Below are 16,740 nucleotides of genomic sequence, written 5' to 3'. Positions count from 1 at the left end.
AGTTTCCTCAGTGCTAGTGTCTTCTGCATTTGTACTGGGTGGACTCGAGGCCCGAGACTGCATTTTGTTCCTTCTCTTTGTCATTTTGTATACCACTGTCTTCTGACCTTTGGTGTAGAGCTTAGATAGAGTTATTACCTTAGCCCCAGGTCCAGATCTATGAAGTTCAGATTCCTCCAGGTGGGTGTTGTTTGGATCTGGCTGCTGTGCTCCACTTCTTTCTGCTGCAGACCTTAGAGTTGAACCCTTTGTGTCTCTCTGGCAAGATGTTCTGCTCCTGAATCAGCTGGGTGGGTCTTGCCTCTAGCCTCTTTGCAGGGAGTTCTGCTGAAGGGTTCCCTGCTGGGCCTGCAGTCTGGGTCAAATGAGGATTCCCAGGTCCCTGGTCATCTCACTCACTCGCAGGGTCTGCGCTCTGGGTCTATTCAGGATCCCACCGGGCCCTGGGTTGTCTCACTCACTCGCCGGGCCTGCGCTCTGGGTACGTTCAGGATTCCGCGGCCTCGGTCTGTAATAGTTCTTTTAATATAATTTTAATGTCATTATATATGTTTGTAATCAAGTTAATTAATTATAATATTATGTTTTAACCTTGAATTTTAGTCACCTTTTAATTATTTTGCTTTTGGTGTAGGAATGAGTGCAAAAAGAATTTATATATATATGTAATTGTAATATTAGTGTAAATTTGAATAGATCAAAACATGGTAACTTTTCATAAATCTGACGCTAGAGTCTAGTTTAGGAAAATGTGTATGGTTATCAAGTTGACCATGGGTGGACTGTAATGGATTGTCAACTGGTGGTCAATTTGTTGCACCCAGCAGAAATGAGAGCATGGTACTAGGTGTGGGGGGCCCACCTGAGGATTGCTGCCAACAGCCCAAGAGGTGGAGACTGTTGGGAGCTGGGGAAGTCTGTTAGGGAAGCTGTTTGGAGAAGCTGTTGGAGCTGTTGGAAGCTGCTGGTTCTCTTGGGCTATTCTGTTAAGCGACCTTGACATGCTGCATTTCCTAGTCAACTTGGTTGTTCTTGTCAGAGTAAGAACTCAGCACCTTGTTGTCACTGAGGATGGCTGTGGTTCACTTTGGGGAGCTGTGGTCCTCACTTTTAGCACTGCTTCCTGGCTCTGGAGGGGAAGGTGGTGCACAGCTCAGTGTCCTGGAGAAGCATGTCACACTGGCTTCCCTGATGGGAAGTCAGCTTTCGTCATCTGTGGAGAAGCTTAGGACCTCACAGTCACTGAGGATGGCTGTGGTACTTTTCAGGAGAGCTTTGATTCTTACTTTGAGCATTATTTCCTAGCTCCAATGCAGATCCCTCAGCCTACTAGCGCAGATCTTTCATCCCATTGGCACAGACTTTCTAGCTTCCACCACTGACCTCTGGGTCTTCCCAGCACAGATTCATGAAGCAGACCTGCATGAGACATTGTTGTGGTCTCTAGACCTCCAGCTGGACTTGTGGAAGGTATTATTATGAGCTCTAGGTTTTCAGCAGGATATTAAGATCCAGGCTCGCAGCGTGATTGTTTGTTCTTAGGTGTGTACAGATATCTTGCATCTTGCATATGATTTTTTTGGTGATTCATTACAAAATAATCTTATAAAATGTGTCCTACATTGTATTGTTCTTGAAAAACCCTAAACTATGACAGATGTAATTTGCAAACTACAAAGTGGGATGACAATACTTCTTATGATGTTAATTTACTGGACACAGAGAGTGAGCCCCGAAGCCTTCTGTGTCCAGTTGAAGGATTTAAAGATAGATGTAGGGGTAGCGAGAAAGAGAATGGTAGAGGGAAAGAGAATGGTAGAGGGATGATGGGCATTGATACGTCTCTTCTAATGAACATGGAGAATTGAAGGAAAGTGACAAGACTTGGGGAAGAAATGTTTTCCAGGGGAGATGAGCACTTCGGAGGATGCTTGATTATAGGGGCAGGGCTTTGTGTTTGTATTTAGCCTCATAAAATTACACTTTCCTAAATCTTACACAGACAAAGCAACAGGTTTAATCCTTTAATACAATCTTTCCCACCACCTCAAGAGGAAAAGGAACCTCTCTTTTTTATTTCACTTGTTTTCCTCTGATATATGAGGAATATGACATATTGAGAAAATATTGCCAGTCCAATCAGGTAGTAGTTAGAGTCCAGGTAGTAGTTGTTGGATTACATAGCACACATTTATTTTAAAAAAGATGAGAGATTTATACAATATGAAGAGAAACCAGAGTATTTCTTTTTAGATCAAGGTGCACAAATATTCTAAATGATTAAGGCATAAACAACTAAGAGCTGGGCTAAAAGTTGCAATCCTCCTGCCTCAGACTCCCAAGTAGCTATGATCACAGATATTCATTACCATGCCTAGAACCACTTGATTTTCATCTTTACATTCTATTCAGACTGCTCTCAGAGGCTCCATTTTAGTCAAATCTCAGACCTTTCTCCCTACTCCACTTCCTAGATTCAGCATGCATTTGAGTATTGATCATATCCTCCAACCCCAAACTATCCTTTCTGTTGACTTTAAAACCCAGGATTTTTGCCTCTTCTGCCTTGATCCATTTCTCTCAAACTTCCCCTTAAATCCTTTTTTTTAGGACATTGCAGATGATTTGGTTGGAGCTTCTGTGCTACTGACCTTAGTAATGGAGTTCCCTACTCTCAACCATTGTCAACTGTTATTCTACAGTATTTCTTGAGCACCTATGTTTTCAGTGTTGATCTAACACTTTGTGATGTCCTCTTGCTGGTCAGTTTTCCTCCTCATAATCTTGACAGCACTGCTTCTGAGCAGTCCTTGAAGGATTCTCATTAAATATTCTCTGGCTGGTTGCCTGACAGTCTTTGGAGAATTCATGGAGGCTTGATCAAAGCAGAAGAGCTTGGTTAAATTTGACTTTTGAGGACAGCAGACTTTCTTCTTCTTTTTCTTAGAAGTTAACATCTTATGTAATTATACATTGATACCATATTGTCTTTGGGTAAGAGGCAGCTTTGTTGCTTAATACTTCTCTTCTTAGCCAGCCTGATCATTCTCATCACCTTTTAACCCCAACTAGAGACTCCCAGGGAATCTTGGCTGTGGCCAATCTGTCATTAGCCTCTCTCTCCAGGGTGCTGCATTACTGCTCTGTGATTATCCAGGCATGTTGGACTAATCCTACTGCAGAGCTGCCTTGTCTGTTCTTGCCCACCTTCTCAATGTTCAGTCTGTTCTCTACAAAGGAGTATCTTAAATTCTTTTCTTACTCAAATATCATTGTATGGCCTGGTGCTTCAAGTCAACATGACAAAGATTCAGGCTTTTTAATCTCATTGTTACGCATGGAAATGATGTTCTATGTAAATTTATATTTCTTTTTATCTTGAACAGACTAGATAAATTTCATATATTTACATTCAGTGTCTCTCTTAAGAGTTGGTAAGTAAGAACTTGTTTTCCTGAAAAGAATTTCTCTAAACTTCTCAGTTTTGCCTTTACTCTATTCTTGGAGAAGGAGAACTTCTAAAACCTAACATCTGTTCATATAGGATTTCTAAGCTTTGGTTGCTTTACAAGCTGTTGAGTGTGTTTGTACTTATTTTTCTACATTGATATATTGTGCAACCTATGGCACAGCAGGTATTAATACAGCCATGGAGGAAACTGACCCTTAGTATGATTTAGGGGCCTGTCCAAAGACACACTTTGAGTGAATTGCCAAGCTGAGGCTTGAGTTGTAGTTTTTTATCTCTTACAGGAGGTTTTCTCCCTCTGGAAGATTCTATTTCCTGATCTTCACCAATATGTCATCTCTCTGCATTTATCATCTAGGTAAAGTCTGAAGTTAAAGTCTATCTTTTGTTCTTTTATGTTTCCCAACTTGAATTATTCATAGCCATTCTTTAGCTTTACTAAAGTTTGGTGAATCTCCTACAGGTAATTTGACTCTGCTTACTCTGGCCCTGCCACTTCATGGATAGGAAACCTGAAGTCTGAAGAGCATTGTTGATTTTCTAATTGTATCTGGCTCATCAGCAGTATGTAAATTCGTAGTCTAGACTTCCCACTCTCAGACTCTTCCTGATGTGGTATGTGTGCTAAAATGAGCACGTGCTTAGAAAGGAAAGATCTTTGAGTTGTTAGTGGCTATTAACACCAGTGTGTGAATTAGTCAGTTAGAGCTTTCCAAGTGAGAGATTATTAGGATTGCTAGACCATCTGGTCTACCTGTCCTACAACTGTGGGTCGATAATGCCTTATCCAGACCATCAAAATGTTAGCTGCCCATCAGCAAACACTGTTGTACATTCAACTTTTCTCATTTAAAAGTGGATGCAACTAGATAATCATAATCATAGCTGAAATAAATCAGACCGGCATGTGTAAATATCATAGTGTGTGAACCTGAAGGAGTAAATAAAATCTGAAAGGTACAATAGCTACAGTAAGAGGGAAAGAAGCTACCCAAGAGGAAAGAGCAATTGGGATAAAGGAAAGGAGCAAAGAAAGAAAGACAGAAGGGGAAAAGCATGTATGTAAGTACACAGGATAACTAGGATGATTGTATTTCTAATTTCTGTTGGTATTTTTTGAAGGGAGCAGTTAATGCTTATAATTTTTTCCAATAATTTTATTGATAAACAAATAGCAATGACACAGTTTCAAACCAAATTGGTAGGACAGTTTCAATAATTAACACATTGCATACATTCTTCTTAGTGGTTAATTGCTGTACAAGATGCAGACATGATATCCTATTTACAAACACCATTAGAACAAATCATTTTATTCATTAAGAGTATGTAACTATATATCTATCCTAACCACAGATACAAAATGGACATTCATCTGTATACCCTTTTTTGTTAAGTTCCATTATTTGAATATTATAGGTGTGTAAACTCAGCAAAATATTCTAAAAGAGTCCAGTAGCACATAATAGTATAGGGTCTTCCACTTGACTGGCAATGTCAGAAATTGTTGACCTGAGTCCCCCACAGCTCAACATAATAGCATGGCTTTACTTCTTATATTTCATTTTTATACTATTCTGCTGGATGGTTAAGACCAAGGTAAAGCAGGACCTATGCAACAAGAGTTGTAGCTTTTGGGTCTGATAAGGTCAGTGAAATTCCCTCAGGATTTATCCTGAGATCCTGTACCTCAGATTGTAGAACCTTTGTCATTGTCAGCCATGTGGATGAGTCACAGCCATTGCTTGGCCAGTGTGCTCTCTGTGAAAGCCTGAGAGAATGTTTTCTCTCCATGTGACTCTCCTTAGGCACACTCTACATCATCGATCACTTTCCTCTTTGGCCCCATAATCTCCTTGATCAGAAAATTTGGGACACTACTGAGTTAAATGACATTACAGTACAAGTTCTCATATGTCCTGAGTCTTAATTGACCTTAGAAATGCTTATATTTTTATTTTGACAAATTTGACATGCTTATGTCTGGTAATCTGAGCAACTACTTTGAAGATAATAATGCATAATATAGTAACTATTGTTGAATTCCTATAATCTTATTTTGTATCATTTCTAATGTTTTATCTATTATTTTTTATTTGCTTTAAAATAAAAAGTTCTATACAAATACATTGCTATATAACGTAGTGCTACCTTTTTGTTCATAAAGATACTAAATGTACTTTACTTCATTTTCTTTTCTTTTTATACTTTTTTTCTGGTAAGAATAGGGATGAGGAAAGTGCAACTGGAAAAAAATGGCTGAATTCACTTGATTGAGCATCCAATTCACAACTTTGCCTTCTGAAATACTCCAAAGAGCATCAGGAAATGACACAGATCTCATTTTATGTGTCTAGGCTCCTTGTACTTCTTAAGGTAGAAGTTAATTGGGGTGACAAATGCTAGGGTAGCCATTAGATCAGAATTATAAATGCTCTTTGACCTATCCCCTTCTGTGCTTCACAGCAGGATTGTTTGAGGGTCAAATGAGCACCAACATGTTGAAATGCATTTTGGGAACCTCTGGACCACATTTTTTTCCATGTACATAAAGAACAATATTCCCTTTTACCTCCTTTTCTCTGTCTCTTTATCCCTTTCCCATCCGAGAAAGCTCTATCTCCTTATGTCCTATTGTAAACTGAGTGATATTGAAGCTCATGTCTGATTTATTTCTCCTAAAGTTATGGTCTCAAGGTACAACCATTTTTCTGCAGAGTTGGCTGACCTTGGGCATGCCTGCCTGTCTTACAAGAGAGACCCTTGCCCAGGATTCACTGCTCTCCTGAGCCTCTGTAACTAAGTGACAGCTTCTCTTGGGATCAGAGTGTGTTTGTACCAGCGTTCTGCCCTATGGTCACTCTGGTGACTTAGAAATCTGTGGGAGCTGGGGGTGAGAGAGAGAACACTCACTTAGCACTATAAGTGTGGGAATCCAAGTGGAACCCAGACAAAATGTCCCCAGTTTGATTTGCCAAGGAAGAGAATCTTCAATTTTTTTTCCAGATTAATCAAAAGCTTTTAAACACTGAATCACATAAAGTGATAATTTTAACTTCTTTCTTCATTGAGCAAGCAGGTATTTGTTATTTACAGGCTTTTAAGAGAAGAGACATTTGTCTCTAAAAATTTATCGACAGTTTGCAGTGAAGTGTGAAAATGTCATGATTCCTGATATTTGGTTTCATCATTCCTGGATGTGACATAATGAAAACTGAGGCCAAGTTTTCATAGTAGGAGTTACAGCTTTTAAATATGGAAACAAAGGATTTCTTTGTTAAAGTTCCCTTTCAGTCAGGAGGCTGGAGAAACTTCTGTGTCAACCTTCAGGACTAAACACGAGGTTTTTTTTGTGTCTCAAAGGTTTGAAAGTCAGGTGTGGAGAATCAGAATTTATGAAGGCCCTGCTCCGTGGCTGAACATACTTGAACAGGGAATGTAAGAGACAATTACTGAGTTGATGTTAAAGTTGCTTGTAATATAACTTTCTGAAGCAGATTGTTTGTGTAAAGAGTGACTGTCACTTTTATAAATCCTGCTCGTATTCTGTTATAGAAAGGCTATTTCCCATGGCATTTTGGAGGCAGGGGCAGTGGCTTGAATTGGATCTATTTTACCTTATTCTTTTGCTTTTATTTTAATTGCATTGTGCATTTGCTGTTGGTTATTGTTGTGCTCTCTCAGAAAGGATTATCCCCACAAGGAAGTAATCTGATGTGAACTGCATTTCAGTTGTTCTAAGTCCCCACATTTTTTTTTTTTTTCACTTTTCTTCCTGCCTGGGTTCTGAGAGGGTGCTCCTTGGACAAAGGTAGGTTGTGCTATATTTTTGAGAGGCAAGCTTCAGATTAGCTGGCAGCTTCTAGGAAGTTTTGATACCCCAGAGTCCTGAGTTGGGCCGGAAGGACTTTAGAGTTTGTTAAAGGAAAGCAAATTCAAATCTAAGACTGTCGATGACAGCTCCGATTGGAATTTTCCAAAGACGTTTTTCTTAGCTCAGAGCTGAAGAACTCTATGGCAATCAACTGAGCAGGGAGTTCAGAAAAAATTAATCTATTTATCACATGGCTGAGCTAGAAAGTCACAAGCAAGTTGTTTATGTCAACAGTTACCTAAAGATGTTACTATTCTATTTTTAAAAGATTTTTTTTCCCCTATGCTCCAGAAAAGTTAGATTTTGAGTTAATATCTTTTTGGGTAGTTTGGTGTCTAGAATTAGTTTGTTCTGTCACCTTTCAGATTTATAATTCATTTTCTTGAAAAGAAGTGATTTAAATGTTAATGCTAGTTTTTTATAATGCACCTGTCAGGGTTCTGAGTGTCACTCCATATCGTATTAGTCAATCATACAGCATGCACTGAAGTTCAGTAATAGCTGGTGATTATTTATTTGGCTGTGTTTCAAAGCAATAATATCGAGTGTTTCAATTGCTTAATTTTTCTAGAATCATGCTAAGAATATAGAGTGATAATGTGGAATGAGAGCCACAAGCATCTGAACTTAGAGCTTACTTCTTAGAGGTGACTGTGAGGGCTGAAAGGGGCCTTAAGTCACAACACATGACTGACTTGTGGGAGAGAGAAAGGCAGATTCTTAGGGTTGCGAATGTTAATATGCTTTGTAAACTTCTGAGGTGTGGATATGTTTTAATATTGGAGAAATTTAATAAGCTATTTTCCCAATTGCTTGACCAAGAAATTTGTGATAGAACATGGGGAAACAATAATGACCATAAGCAACACTTGAAAAATGTTCTTAACTTGCTCAGCCTTTAACCATAATATGCATGTTTTGATGAATGAAATGATTTTAACAACTAAAGTGTCAGACTTGGTCAGAATATGTGGTCTGCATCTGGCAAACAAAGAGTAAAGATGCAAAAAAGAACTTAGAGGACCAGTGGGAATATATACATGTTGGTTTCAGTAAGATGTTTGGGATTGTTGCTGTCCTGAATCTTCAGAATAAAATAGACTTCAATCCTAAGAAAGACAATTAGATGGCACAGGAACCAGACTTCTCAATGTTTGATAGGTGAGGTATAAATGAAGGCAGGGAAATTAGAAATGTTTTGTTGTAGGAGTGAAAACCTCCTAATAGCCATATATATATATATATATATATATATATATATATATATATATAGTTGAACAACAGACCTCTTTTCAGTTTCTCATTCAATAAGACCTTCACAAATTATGTTATTGTGTCAGTTCCAGACAGTGTGCTTACAGAGTTACTATTTTATGTAAAACTAAATTTATTCACTTATTCAGAAAAGATACATCCAAAGCAAACACTCATTAAGTTTCAGTCCAAATTAACTCGGCCAAACAGACTTCATTAGACTTCTGTTTTTCTCCTTTCAGAAACATGCTAGAGCTTTGAGGATGGATGTTTACATTGGCCAACTCGACCTGTATTTTTGGCACTTACATTGTGATTGGCACAAAGTAGATGCTCAATAAATCTTTACTGAGTAAAGTAATTTATTTTGCCAACTAGTTATTTTTTAATGCAGATTAATTCAGATATGCATTTTAAACTTTAAACATTATGTAAGAATACATGGTGAAAAATCATGCTTATTCTGTCTGAAGACTTCCAGGCTCATCCACAGAGTTCTGTACAGAAGGATATCTGAGCATATAAACACACACACACACACACACACACACACACACACACACATATATATATAATCTCCAGTTGGGCCTCTATATTGCAGGTCAGCCAATACTAGATATGAAATAGTTTTTAGGAAATCCATACTGGATAGGGTAGACTTTTTGCAATTATCCACTAAACACTGTAGTATAACTACTATTTATATAGCATTTATACCATATTGGGTATTGCACATACTCTAGAGATGATAAAGTATACGAGAAGATGTATATAGATTCAATGCAAGTCCTGCACCACTTCATATAAGGGACTGAGTATCTGCGGATTTAGTATCTGCGAGTATCCTAAACCCCATGAATAGTTGTATGCAGTTGTATATAGAAATACATATGTATTCATAATCTTTTTTTTTTACATGAATAAAAGCATACTAAGTTGGCTGTCCTGCATTTTGTTCTTTTTTTCACTTAATAACTTTTTATGAACATATCTTGAGAATGACCTGATAAACAAAAACTGCGTATCGTTGACATTTCACTTGTTGTTTCTTTGTGTTTGTGGTTGGCCATCTTTTCACATGTTGATAAGCCATTTTGTGTTTCTTTTCTATGAACTGCCTCTTTAAATTCTTTGTCAGTTTTTCTATTGGCTTAATAGTCTTTTATAACTGATTTCTAAGAGGTCTTTATAAATTAAGGAAGTGAGCTCATTGTCACATGTTTTGAAATATTTTTACCAGTTGATCATTTGTTTTTGACTTTATATGGTATTATATTTTTCTGTGCAGCAAACAAAACAAAACAAAACATTTTTATGTACTCCACTGCACTAATCATTTTGGAATTTGGGTCTTGTGTATTATTTAGAGAAGTCTTCTCCCAGAAGAAATAAATTTTCCTACATTTTCTTTTAATAATTTCATGATTCTTTTTTACATATTCAAATATTTGATTCACCAGTAATTTATTTCAGTGAAAGGTATCTTTATTTGATGTTTGCCAGATGGCAATTCAGTTGAAAAAAGACTTATACCTCTACTGACTTAAAATGTCATTTGTTTTGTATTTTAAAATCTTATGAGTTCAAACATTTTGTATGTTAAAATCTTATGAGTTCACTTAAAACATTAAATTTATTTTTATGGAAGATTACAAACCTTTAAAAATAGGAAAATAAAATGAAATCTCAGTGTTCCCATCATTTAACTTCAGAACTTTTAACATAATCTTGTCTTTTCTCTATATTAGTCTGAAAAAATCATAACTGTCATATCATTTTGAGAAGTTCTGCTATATATCTACTATAGTTTGTGTACACCAGAGGTACATTTTGATTGTTTGTTTGTTTTTGGTGGTACCAGGGATTTAACTCAGGACTTTATACTTTTCATGCAAGCAGTTATTCCACTGAGTTATCTCCCTGGTCCTAGAGGTAAATTTTGAGATAAAGATTTTAATGAAAACCAGTTATTTGGAGAAATCTGATTTAATAGAGAACAATGTCAGCCCAATTTATTTAATCAATTTCTAAAAACCAAAATGCATTTGTCTATTTTCATCAGTATATTTATGAATAGAAGCAATAGTGTAGATGGTTATACACATTACTGTACAATGGTAGGATGGTTAATGAATGCTTTTGTTTACAGTTTGGTTCACAAACAGAAGTGTTTGGCAAATTTTGATTTTGTTTGTGAACTCTGCATCAGGTGACAAATGTGACCTTAACCTTCTTTCCCACATGAACATGAATGTGGCCATCTTTTCCAGATTAAACTGGTGAAACCAGGTACCACTATATACAGTTTATATTTACAGACGTATTTTATTTTTTACTTACTGTACTGTATATATAGTGTTACGTAACTTTAGTGAACTGAAGATGTAGCAAAGGTCAAAATACGCTGCATTAAAATATATTTTCAGAAATTGATTTAGCTTTGTTACTCCCAACTGTTTTCTAACAGATAAAAATATCTAGAATAAATACAATTAACACCAAATCCATTATTCTTACTCTTGACAACATTTATGGTTCACTGGCATAGTGTGACAATTCCTTTTATTAAGAGAAAAAGTAATTGTTCTTTCGATATAACCAAATCTCATAGATACCATGGATTTGATTCTAGATTATCATAGTAGAGCAAATATTGCAAGAAAGCAGGTCACAAAAATTTTTTGATTCCCACTGGCTATAAGCTATGTTTCTATTATACTATAATTTAGTAAGTGTGCCATCAAGTTATTTCTGAAACCAGGGTACATACTTGTATTAAACTGTTTTTCTTTCTTTTCTTATTAGTACATGTTTGTCATTAAAATACCTTAAGTTAAAGCATTCTCTCTATCTATCTATCTATCTATCTATCTATCTATCTATCTATCTATCTATCTGTCTATCTATTCAGAAAGTGTGACAACAATCCACAGAGTTGGAGAAAATATTTGTCAGACACATCTGATAAAGAACTGCAATTCAAAATATACAAAGGACTTTCAATTTCAACATTGAGTAAATAAACTGCTTGATTAGTAATTGGGCAAAATATCTGAACCAATATCCTATCAGGGAGTTAGATGGACGATATCAAGCATACAATAGATGTTCAGCATCGCATAACGTAAGTGAAGTGCTAAGTAAGATAACGATGATACACTCCCACGTACCTATTAGAATGGCCCAAATCCAAAGCACTGCCAATACTGAACACTGAACAAGTCATGGGGCAACAGAAACTCCCCTTCATTGCTGGTAGGAATATAAAATAATACTACAAACTTGGAAGACATGCTGGTGGTTTCTTAACAAAACTAAAAGTGCAATTACTTTTTGGTCTAGCAGTTATACTCCTTGGTATTTATAGGAATGAGATGAAGACTTATTTCCATAAAAAAAATCTATACACAAATGTTTATAGCAACTTCATTCAAAATTTCTCAAGCTAGGAAGCAATGAAAATGTCCTTTTGCAGGTAATTGGAAAAACTGTGTCATATCAAGGCAATCGAATAGAAGGCTAGAAAGAAATGAACTATTGAGTTAAGAACAGACGTAGTGGAATCTTAAAGGTACATTACTAGATGAAAGAACCCAATCAGAAAAGGCTACAGCCTGTGTGTTGTTCTGGAAAAGGCAAAACTCTATAGATACTAAAGACTAGAGGTGTCAGAGGTTTTTAGGGAGGAGAGAAGTAAAGGAACAGCACAGAGGATTTTTAGGACATCGAAACTATTCTATTATTATGATACAATGATGGTGACTACATGTCAGTACATGTTTGTCAAAGCCCATGGAATGCACAACACCGAATGTGATCATGGGTGTGAACTGTGGACTTTTGGTAATAAGGGTCATAGATTATAGCATTTGCGCCCCCTTGGGGGTGTCAGTGGGTGACACTGTATGTGTGTGTATAGTGCAATCAATGGATATGTAGGAATGTTGTAGTTTCAGTTCAGTTTTCTTGGGAACCTAACATTGCTCTGAAACTCAAAATCTGTTTAAAATATTATCACTGAGATTTGTTTTAGTTTCAATACTATGCTTACATCATGGCCACCATAACTTTTAATAAAAGAAAATCAGGACATTTGGTACCTGACCAGAACATACGTGGCATTTAATAAAGATTTCCTGCATAATATATTTCATAAGAGAATATGTCAGCAATTCAATCTGTTCTTCATAGAATACGGTGTGCAATTAGAGAATCTAGTTTCTGAAATAAAGACCGTTGGAATTCCCCATAAGCTCAGATTAGGAGCACTTGTACAATAACTAGGAATAGGCGCCTGACCAGAAGTGGGCCTGGCTGCTCTGGCCCATTCAGTGAGCATCTAAGAAGACTAAGATCATGTTACTGTCCTGTTTTAATTCTCCATTTACAACCATTCTCAACACCTGCGTGCATCCTGCAAAGATACACACAGTGGTGGGTCTCAGACTACCTCTGCCTTCATCTTTCACACCCTGCCCTTTACCCTTTCCTACCTACACTAGCCTTTTTTCTGCTTCTTAAATGCATGGATATTCTACTCTTACTGAGATATTAAAAAAAAAAACACACACACACACACACACACAACGAAACAGCGTCACTGAGACATACTCAATATTTAGTGAATGGCACATTTGAAGGGTTACAATCTCATAAATTTCGAAGTATGGTATGTGTACACCTGTGAAATCATCAACACAACCCAGGAAACACAATTCCTGTCACCAGTGTTTCCCTGTTTTCTGCATCCTCTGGCAAGCACTGATCTGCTCTCCATTCCTGTTAAAGGCTCTGCCTTTTCTAGGACATTGTGTTTTCTTTTGTGTCTAACTTACGTCACACATTGTGGTGATTTGGGGTTCATCTGTATTGTCATATGTATCAATAATTCATTGTTTTTATACACTGTATACAATGGAGCAATCTTCTATGAGTGTACAGTAAATTGTCTATTGATTTAGTTGTGGATAAATAACTTTAGTTTTCAGATTTTAGTTGTCAACAAATAAAGCTCCATGCATTTGTATACAAGTCTTGAATATATATATGGAAGTCTTGAATATATATATTCCATTCCTCTTGGGTAAATAATATCTGGGAGACTATCCAGGAGAATGGGTGGGTTGTAATAGATATATGCTCAAGTTTTTTTTTTTTTTCAAGGATGGCAGTGCACTTTATTAACAAACAAAACAGTACCACAGAGGCAAAATCTTACTTTAATGGCAAATTACATAAGACAGAAAAAAAATTACTGCCACATTTAGCACTGGGGTAAATTTCAGGTATGGAACGTTAGGCACCAAAGTCACAATCAAATGAAAATCACTTCAGAGTCATTCGAATTTTTTCTTCAGTGGAGTACAAGACCTTACATAACAATTGTGACAAATAGATGAGCTTTAAACTAAGGAGTGGGGACTTAGACTTCAGAAGTGTGAAGGAGATGCCTCAATAGGTTCTGTAAGCCCCTTAAACTGATTTTAGTTTCTCTGGTTCAGATAAAAGATCTGTAGTATCTTTGTGTGGGTTGAGTTCACACTTGGTGGGTGTTTTCAGCTCCGATTTTATGTCTAAGTTCATGTAGGCTGGCATTCATTTTGATACCCAATCTGTGGCTTATGAAGACTAATCTAATTAGGATGAATTTGTTGGTTTCATAAAAACTTGGAGAAGAGGGGAAACTACAACTTCAGGAAGTCTCCAACATCCAAGACTTCAGTATGATATCAGTCTGATTATTGTTAAAACTGTTGCCAGCTCAGAAGTTTAAACCAACATTTCTCAAGGCATATCAAGACTAAGTTAAACAGTAAGTGAATCGAAACAACTAAGAGATTAGTGATGAGATTTCTCACAGCAGTTTGATATAACACACAGCAATTTCTTATATACTGGAACATATCCAAGACCTTATCAAAACTTAAGTTAGCTAAAATGCTTTTGAACTACAAGATAAAAAGTGGTAGAAAACCTAGCACTTTTCTCTTAGGATAAACACTGGAAGACCTTAAGTCTTCACATCAATGTTCAGAGACTTAAGTTTACATTTAGGATAAAAGTAATGCTCTAATAGACTTGGGTTGGCTGATTTCCTCTAGCGCTATTTAATTCTTCTTACATAAAAACATTTTAAAATGGAGATGTTTTATGCTTGAAATCTTTAGAAGGGGCTTTTTAAAACCTGAGTCAACAGTGAAAAATGAGAGGTAGGCATTATTCTGGGTCCTCTTTATTCCTAAGAGAAAGAACTCAGTCTTTGTATTATAAAATCACTCAATCTGGTGTATGTTAAGCTACATGAAAACCTAAAAACTATATGAAAATTAAACTAAGGCAAGTAAAATTATATAAAGCCTTAATTTCCTTTCTACATCTGACAGTATTAATAAATATTAGTCAGGGTTTTTATGTGTATATTTCAGTACTTTAGAGAAATTGGCATACTAACATTTAACTATGTTGAAGTCATGTAAGTTAGGAGATCTATCTACTTCTATGAGCATAAGAAAAAACAGTATCTACCCCAAAAGGGCCTTTAGGCAGCTAGAGACTACATGGGAAAAAAGAAAATACAGTTGTCCTAATATCAACATAGAATGTCTTCACCAGCCCAGGATGGACTGATGTCTAGCCACATTCCCAAAGGAAGAGAAGATGTCTATTATCATTGGTCACTTGTCCTAAGTCAGAGAGGTTTCTTAGGGGATAGTCCTCTTCCCTATTTTACTCTGCTAATCTAGGGAGTTACATAAAAATAACAGCAAATCAATTTAAGCATTATAGTTTGATAAACATTCTCCTTTCTAAGAAGAGAGGAAAACATACAAATAAGATAGTGCTGAGATCACATGTTTAGAAAAGTCACAGCAATTATAAGTTGTCAGGAGATTCTTGAGGCACTATCCCACAAGATGTCTTCATCCTGGTCTGATGCAAGTCGTTGCCCCCTACACTATTTTCATTCATAATTTCCTAATTCATAGTGGTAGTTGGTCACCCTAGAAAACTGTGAACTTTGGAGGACTCTACCAATACTTTGTCGGTTCTTAAAGATGTCACAAGCTAAGTAAGTTAGACTGACTAACTTACTCCAGCTCTACAGAGGAAAAAAAACAAATAATTTGTTTCTCAAACCATTAGTTGTTTTATATCATAGGTGAGAAAAGACATTTGCTTCTCATGAACACTAACTTCTTGAAATCAACAGAGCAATCACAAGGTTTTAGTCTAGCAATAAACATGAGTTAGTCTACATAGACAAGACAGAACTTGTTCTTACTGAAATTAGGTGATTCTTTGGGTTATTTTAACACAGGCTGAGAATAAACTGAGGAGGGTTTAAATCAAGTGCACTTAAATGGCCTAATCACATAGCCTTTAATTTGTTCACACTCTCATTTTGATGGTGATTGGTAGTACTGAGAATGAGTAAGATGGAAGCCAGAAGTTGAAATTTCAGGACTGTGGCAGTAGCTTGTACTTGTGCAACACAAACCAGAAGGCGGTTAGAGAGGCTGACATCCCAATGATCTTCAGGAGGCCAGGCACAGAAGGCAGGTTCCTCTCCAAGAAGGTATGGGTGATCTCTACTGATGGAACATCCTTAAACTCAGGTTCTTCTACCCATATATCCTTCTTGGCCACCTTCCCAAGAGCATTCAAAACCTCTCTAGCTGCCCGTTCTCCAGCCTCAACTGCTCCCTCCGTGTAACCGCTCCATTGTGTGGCAGTCTCTGTGCCAGCAAAGTAAATCCTGCCCACTGGCTGGCGAATCACTCTTCCATATTGGGTCATGATCCCGGGTGGGAAGTAGGCTGTATAGCAGCCCCCAGAATACTGCTCCTCACACCAGTTCTTCTCTTCATAATGCACTGGTTCTAAAGCTTCTTCAGATCCCAACACTTTGGCATATAGCTCACAGATTTTCTTCTTCCTTATTTCCTTATGAAGTTTAGCAAGTCAATCAGCTTTCCGGGCAAGGATGAAGCCCATGATGGCAGGCACAGATCCATCTGGCTTGGTGTCATCCAGGGTTATTGAAATTGGGGCTTCTTCATCCTCAATGATCATGCAGCCACAGTAATCCTTTTTCTTCCAGAAAGCTTCTCTATAATACATCATGCACTTAATGACAGACCCC

The 16,740-nt window shown here is 36.9% G+C and overlaps 1 protein-coding gene and 1 pseudogene across 6 annotated transcripts in view; one reads left to right on the top strand and one right to left on the bottom strand.

Annotated features, from left to right (window-relative positions):
* Ipcef1 (interaction protein for cytohesin exchange factors 1) overlaps positions 1-16,740 on the top strand; it is a 215,062-nt gene that overhangs the window by 34,529 nt on the left and 163,793 nt on the right. The window lies entirely within an intron of this gene.
* LOC101567841 lies at positions 14,176-16,736 on the bottom strand (annotated as a pseudogene).

This window comes from Octodon degus, unplaced genomic scaffold (genome assembly GCF_000260255.1).
Source record: "Octodon degus isolate 3935 unplaced genomic scaffold, OctDeg1.0 scaffold00024, whole genome shotgun sequence".
Classification (NCBI taxonomy): Eukaryota; Metazoa; Chordata; class Mammalia; order Rodentia; family Octodontidae; genus Octodon; species Octodon degus.
Note: the sequence above shows the minus strand (reverse complement) of the source record. Positions and strands in the feature narration are given on the sequence as shown.